Source organism: Nanorana parkeri, unplaced genomic scaffold (assembly GCF_000935625.1).
Source record: "Nanorana parkeri isolate BGI_ZX_2015 unplaced genomic scaffold, ASM93562v1 scaffold2620, whole genome shotgun sequence".
In the NCBI taxonomy this organism is placed as follows: domain Eukaryota; kingdom Metazoa; phylum Chordata; class Amphibia; order Anura; family Dicroglossidae; genus Nanorana; species Nanorana parkeri.
In genome coordinates, this window is record NW_017308888.1 from 27326 (window position 1) to 35272 (window position 7947).

At 48.3% G+C, this 7947-nt stretch overlaps 1 long non-coding RNA gene across 1 annotated transcript in view; it reads left to right on the forward strand.

Moving 5' to 3' along the window:
* Positions 1-7540, forward strand: part of LOC108802039 — an 11967-nt gene extending 4427 nt beyond the window's left edge. The window contains exons 2-3 of the long non-coding RNA XR_001942193.1: positions 4956-4958; positions 7438-7540. This is a non-coding gene — a long non-coding RNA (uncharacterized LOC108802039). The remainder of the gene's footprint in view (positions 1-4955; positions 4959-7437) is intronic.
* The last annotated feature ends 407 nt before the right edge of the window (positions 7541-7947 follow it).

Below are 7947 nucleotides of genomic sequence, written 5' to 3' on the forward strand. Positions count from 1 at the left end.
TCCCCCCCAGAGGCGGCCGGCGCCCCCCCCCCCCCCCAGGAGAGGGAAAAAAGATGGCACAGCACCTAAAACAGAAGAGGAAAAGAGTCACTGTAAATCCCTGTTCTTTCTGTGTGACCTCTGCGCTGCGTTAGATTACTGACCTCTGCACGGTGTTACATGCTGACCACTGCACTGCATTACATGCTGGACTGCGTTACTGACCACTGACTGTGTTACATACTGACTGCTGAACTGTGTTACATGCTGACTGCTGCACTGCATTACATTCTGACTGCTGCACTGTGTTAAATGCTGACTGCTGCACTATGTTACTGACCACTGCACTGCAATACATGCTGACTGCTGTATTTCGTTACTGACCGCTGCGCTGCATTACATGCTGACTGCTGCACTGTGTTAAATGCTGACTGCTGTACTATGTTCCTGACCACTGCACTGCGTTACATGCAGACTGCTGCACTGCGTTACGGACCGCAGCACTACATTACATGCTGACTGCTGCACTGCATTACATGCTGACTGCTGCACTACATTACATTCTGACCGATGCACTGCATTACATGCTGACTGCTACACTGCATTACATGCTGACTGCTGCACTCCGTTACTGACCGCTGCGCTGCGTTACATGCTGACTGCTGCACTGCGTTACATTCTGACTTCTGCACTGCGTTACATACCGACCGCTGCACTGCGTTTCATGCTAGCTGCTGCACTATGTTACATGCTGACTGCTGCACTGCGTTACATACCGACCGCTGCACTGCGTTTCATGCTGGCTGCTTCACTGCATTACTGACCGCTGACCTCTGCACTGTGTTAAATGCTGACTGCCGCACTATGTTACTGACCACTGCACTGCGTTACATGCTGACTGCTGCACTGCGTTACATGCTGACTGCGTTACATTCTGACTGCTGCACTATGTTACTGACCGCTGCACTGCGTTACATTCTGACTGCTGCACTGCGTTACTGGCTGCTGCACTGCATTACATACCGACAGCTTCACTGCATTACATGCTGACTGCTGCACTGCGTTAGTGACCACTGACCTCGGCACTGCGTTACATGCTGACTATTGCACTGTGTTATATGCTGGCTGCTGCACTGCATTACTGACCACTGACCTCTGCACTGTGTTAAATGCTGACTGCCGCACTATGTTACTGACCACTGCACTGCATTACATGCTGACTGCTGCACTGCGTTACATGCTGACTGCTGCACTGCGTTACATGCTGACTGCTACACTGCATTACATTCTGACTGCTGCACCATGTTACTGACCGCTGCACTGCGTTACATGCTGACTGCTGCACTGTGTTACATTCTGACTGCTGCACTGCGTTACTGGCTGCTGCACTGCATTACATACCGACAGCTGCACTGCATTACATGCTGACTGCTGCACTGCGTTACTGACCGCTGACCTCGGCACTGAGTTACATGCTGACTGCTGCACTGCGTTATATATGCTGACTGCTGCACTATGTTACTGACCACTGCACTGGGTTACATGCTGGCTGCTGCACTGCGTTACATGCTGACTGCGGCTCTACGTTACTGATCGCTGCAATGCGTTACATGCTGACTGCTGCACTGCATTACATGCTGACAGCTGCACTGCCTTATATACCGACCTCTGCACTGCGTTACATACTGACTAATGCACTGTGTTACATGCTAAATGGTGCGCTGCATTACTGACCACTGCACTGCATTACATACTGACTGTTGCACTGTATCACATGCTGACTGATACACTGCATTACATGCTGACTGATGCACTGCATTACATAGTGACCTCTGCGCTGGGTTACATACTGACCGCTAGCCTCTGCACTGCGTTACATACTGACCGCTGCAATGCATTACATACTAACCTCTGCACTGCGTTACATGCTGACTGCTGCACTGCATAACAGACCATTGACCTCTGCACTGCGTTTCATACTGAACGCTGACCTCTGCACTGGGTTACATACTAACCGCTAACCTCTGCACTGGGTTACATACTAACGGCTAACCTCTGCACTGGGTTACATACTGACCGCTGACCTCTGCACTGGGTTACATACTGACCTCTGCACTGGGTTACATACTGACCGCTCACCTCTGCACTGGGTTACATACTGACCGCTCACCTCTGCACTGGGTTACATACTGACCGCTGACCTCTGCACTGGGTTACATACTGACCGCTGCACTGGGTTACATACTGATCGCTGACTTCTGCACTGGGTTACATACTGACTGCGGACCTCTGCACTGGGTTACATACTGACCGCTGACCTCTGCACTGGGTTACATACTGAGCGCTGACCTCTGCACTGGGTTACATACTGACCACTGAACTCTGCACAGGGTTACATACTGACTGCTGACCTCTGCACTGGGTTACATACTGAGACCATCCGCACCCCTTCTGAGACCTCCACACGCCTCCTGAGACCCTCTGTCCAAGACATAAGGCTGACACCCCGGAGCAGAGCAGCAAAGAGTATATAGCAAATTAATATATTATTATTCTGCATTGCTGTATAATGTATTGCTGGGATTTGTAGTCCTCTATAGCTGATGGTAATATTCTGCATTGCTATATAATGTGCAGAAGCCCATCCCCCAGCCAGTCACCCCTTTCATGGACTGACTAGTGAGTCCTCACATCACCTGACCATTCACACTACCTTAACATGGATGGCAAAAGTGGCAGGCAGGGGCAGGGGGAACAGGCAAAGCGGGAGGTGGGCCACGTCGCTGCACCATGGGCCTCTGGGTTGTACTTGCCCCCTGGGCTAAAAGTTGCCAGTCAGCCCCTGACTTCCAGATCTCCATCCTTGCCCTTAAGCTTTTTAAAATTAGTGAGGGGCTCAATTACCAATTTTCCAAGGCTCATGCCTTTTTTATGACCACCTTTACGATGTTGAGCAAACAATGCACAGTACTTGCAAAACAAACCCTTTTTGGCATTGAATACACTAGCCAAGGAAAACTGTCAATATGTTGTTTTGACAAGTGTCATTTTATTTGCCGAGTCTCTCCATCCTTTGAAATCATGTTCTGAAGAGAGAAAGGTAGTTCATATCCAAGAGGAGGTTGCCACGGATTTTCCAATAGCAAGCATTTGGTGTAGTCATTGATTGTTTTTCCAAGATGTGTGCCAATGTCATTCATTTGGATACTGCTGGTTTGAGGATCTGTTTGACAAGATACTGGCTCTACAAATGTACCAGAACAGGATGGGGGGCTAGTGTCAGTTTCTATACTGGAAGTGTTTTCTAGTGTTGACTGTGCTCCTGATGACTTTTTTGCACTAGTGCTGAAGAAGGAATCTATAGTCCGGCAGTTCACTCTTTTTTGACTCATTTTGATGTTTCTATAATTAAAGCACAAAAGTGCACTCCACATAAATTAATTGACTTTATAGCACAGCACTGCACATTGTTGACATGTACATGTACCATAATTAAACCAAACCAATGTTTGAATACTGCAATAACACTATACGTTGCAATTGTTTGTTATGTATAACAGCAATTGTGCCTTTTTTAACACATCCTGACACTTTTTTGTGCAGGAATGGATCCTCTACCAAACAACAGTTGCACATTGTGTGATTATGATGGGTCTTTCATCCACACTGCACATTACTGTGTGTTTTATTGATGCAGAGTCTGTGGTGCATGCACACAGTGCACATTGCTATGTTTTATTCCTTTGGAGCTTGTGATACACGCAGTCCAGGCGCAGTGTGAAGGATGGAGGGCACAAAACTGAAGAAAGGGGGACCCGGAGGATTGTACGGGCTCTCACCAGGGGTCCAGAGAGTTTCACAGGTGCATCTGGGTGCAGCAGAGGCGGCTCTCTAATTAGGCTCTCAGGTGGCCAATGCGGACTGTCAGGTGATCAGTGCGGGCTCTCTGCTTGTCAGTGCGGGATCTGTGGTGGCCAGTGGGGGCTCCCTAATAATTAGTGGTGGCTCTGTGGTAGCTCCCAGGTGGGTAGTGGGGGCTCCACTGTGGCCAGTGGGAGCTCCCTGGTGGTTAGTGGGGGCTCTGTGGTGGCCAATGGAGGCTCCCTGGTGGTTATTGGTGGCTTCCTAGTGTAGGCTGACCATTCATCCCTTAATGTGGGGACAGTCCCCGGATTGAGGAGACCATCCCTTGACAAATTATGTACCCGAAAATGTCCCTGGGAACATAAAGTAAAACATTTATTTTTTAATACTCACCTGATCCCTGGATCCACCGACAAGCACAGCCTCCCATCTCCCACGCTGTCCGAAGCGGCATATAGCGTGTGCTGGTTACAACTTAAACCGGCGCGCTGTGTGCAGCTTCTGAGAAGATACACTATTAGCATAGCGACGAAGCTGGCTTTGCATTTTGCATCGCTCCCGCAGCGCTAATAGCGTATCTTCTCAGAAGCTGCAAACAGCGCACGCTGGTTTAAGTAGTAACCAGCACGCTCTATATGCAGCTTCGGACAGCGTGGGAGATGGGAGGCTGTGCTTGTCGGTGGATCCAGGGATCAGGTAAGTATGAAAAAAATATATATATATTTTATGTTCCCAGGGACATGTAGGGCTCAATCACACTGGAATCGGCCGACCGACACGTACAGCTCCGTGCTGCGTGCACAGCCGTATCGGGCAGGTCCCGGGAAGGACAGGTGCTGCGTGTGATTAGTACGCAGCCCCTGTCCTTCTCTATGGGAGTACGCGGCCGTACGCTCCCTCGCATGTCCTGTAGAGGTGTCTGGACCAGTGTGATGTAACATACTGGCTCTCGGCACCTCTATAGGGTGTTCAAGGGAGCTGTACAAGAGATCACTGTACAGCAGCCCACACCGAACCTCAGGCTAAGGATCCACTACAGTTCTCGTAAGAATGGGTGGATCTTAATAAAAGAACAAAAATTATTTTTTGGGGAGTGTGTATGTGTGTGTGAGATTGTGGTTGTGTGTTTTTGAGGGCCCATTCACACTAGTACAGTGCGTTAATTGCACAGACCCCAGCAATTACTGAGCTGTACTTTGCAATCGCACCTACCATACGTTTTGGTGTGAGAAGTGCATTGCATTGCCATTCATTTGAATGGCACCCCAAATGCACCTCCCACCCACAGTTCTATTGACCGCATTGGAATGCGCAGTACCGCAATGCTGTGCATTCCATTGCAGTGCAACTTGGATCACAACTTAATGACCAAGGACAAATGTGGGTCCTGAGGTTACACAGGTTGAGAACCACTGCTCTAGACCAACTGTTCCCTTGCCTATGTTTTCCCCTCCTGATCCACCTTCAAATCACCTCATTCTCCAGTGGTGCTTTGTTAATTTAGGAGCCACTTCTGGGCTTGCTTCTATTTTCCCGGCGGTGCCCCTTCTAATCTGTCATGGAGGAAAGACTTGAATGATTTCAAGCCTACACTCCATGGTGGTTCAGGAGGGGTGCTGGCGCACCAAAAGAAGGGAGCACAGAAGCGGGTCTAAAGCCACTGATCCAGCATGGAGGCCTACCACATAGTAATACATTATACAGCAGTGCAGAATACCACCAGCTACAGAGGACTACAAATCCCAGCAATACATTATATAGCAATGCAGAATAATATGAAGCTGCATACTCTGTGTTGCTCCAGGGTGGTGGGCTGTGCGGGGTCTCAGGTGGGCTGTGCGGGGTCTCTGGCAGCCTGTTGGAGACTCAAGTTGGGCTCTGCAGATTTCTAATAACGTTTTTGTTTTATTTATTTTTACTTTTTATCAGTTTTTCTTTTCCATTTTAATTTATTTTATTATTTTACATTTTTTTCACTTAACTTTATTGCTAGCACGCAGGGGCGAACAAGCACCTGTGTGATAGCATTCGGAAGTGACAGGTCCTCCAGTACAGACTCGTGAATTAGAAAGGCACTGGTCTTGGGGCATAGGGAACGCACTGGACTCGAGACATATGGAACGCACTGGATTCGGGACATAGGGAACGCACTGGACTCGGGACATAGGGAACGCACTGGGCTCTGGAAATATGGAATGCACTGGATTTGGGACATAGTGAACGCACTGGACTTGGGACATAGGAAACGCACTGGATTCGGGACTTTGCAACACAGTGGACTTAGGACTAAAACCAGAAGTATACTCACAGACAATACAAACCCCCCCTCCGCCCCTGCTACCTGATTGCCCGCTCTGTCTCCGTGCAGCCTACTGAGGCATGTACAGCTCATCCAGGCCCAGAAACATGTACGTCTGAAGGGATGCCGGGGATGTCCTGTTTGATAAAACATCTGCGTCAGTGAAAAACATTGAGCTCTGCTGCAGCCGTCACCGATGTTTTATCAAACAGGGCATCCCCAGCAACCCTTTAGATGGGCATGTTTCATGCCCTTCTCTGGATGCTCTTCAGAACGGTGTTAAACACCGGTGCCGGGAGCACGTGCCCCCCTCTGCCCCCCGCACTAGCCACTGCCAGGACACTCTGGGGGGGTTTGAACCCCCCTAATCTACGCCCCTGCCCCTGGGTTATCACGAGGACAGCAGGGACTATTTCTGGGATTGGCCTCACGCACCCATAAGGGTGTGGAATCGGCCACGTCACCGGTCACCATGGATGCGGCGGGGACTTGTCTATATCAGCCATTGGGTCTCACCCTGAACAGAAGGTCCCAGGATGGATTCCAGGCAAGGGTGTGAGAGCAAGCAGTACAGAGAGGTTCATAGAATACAGAGGGCAGGGTCCTGTAATGTGTCATGTACTCTAAGAGATTGATTTTACAGGCAAGACGAAATTTTGATTACTTGACCGTACATCACAGGACACAGGGAGTTAAATTCTTTACCCATGGGGACATTCAAAAGTAGTCCATCTGAGGAATGGGCATTTCAGCAAACAATGTCTAACAGGCCTAAGGAATATCAACCCCAACAGAGACACAAATAACTAGAAACAGAGACATGCCCAAAGTCAAAGGTTATCTGGATGTCCAATCCAACCAAAACTGGCATCTGCAACGGTGAACAGAGTCAGACTTGCAAAAAGCATCTGTCACAGAGAGGTAAACCCTAACTGCCGAAACTACGTCCAAACAGTGGAGGGAAATGTCTTTAGGTTGTTTTTGGTGCAGGACAAAAATTATGGCAAAATAATGTCCTGATTAATGTGGAAGGCAGACACCACCTTAGAGAGAAAGGAGGCCTTAGGCCTCAGCACAACTTTTTTTTTTTTTAACCATGTCAATTTTTATTAAGTATAAGGTAGTGCAAGCATGTTCAAATATCGGCATATACCACAGAGCAGGTACCCGTATGCAGACTGTACCTGAGAAATACAGACAGTAATACATACCAGTTAAAATAAAGGTAAAAACAACGTTATTTCACTGAAATTGCGCTACAACTATGTAGCATCTCCATTGAAAAACCAGAGGAGAAATGCAATCTCCTCATCCCCACTAACACCTGAGGAGAGCACATCCTCACAATCCCAGTTATGGGATGTGACAATGGCACGCACCCTGGCTTTACTAACAGGTCTACGGCCTTTCTTTTTTCCTTAAGGCATTAATTGATTTGGTCATGAGGACTGCACACCGCTCTTCCAAATCATTGGCCCAACTAGCAGTTGAACGAACACACTTTGAGACAACTGCTAGGTGGTCTTTTTTTTTAACAGAAATATTGTTTATGAATTTTTCACAGACAAGAAATTAAAACAACATACAAAGGCAGCATCAGGTGTGCATCTTCGAGGATAATAGCATAGCTGTAAGTAATAACAACCTGTAATGCGTCCCGGTAGGTTAGGAATGGGTTAGGATCACAACTGCGGATATATGTTTTCCAGGTGGGTGAGTAATGTGGCAGTCAGTCGTGAATCCCAGGTTTCACTCTCAATCAGAGGCGGAGAGTTTGGGATTCCTGCATCATGTGCCGTATAAAC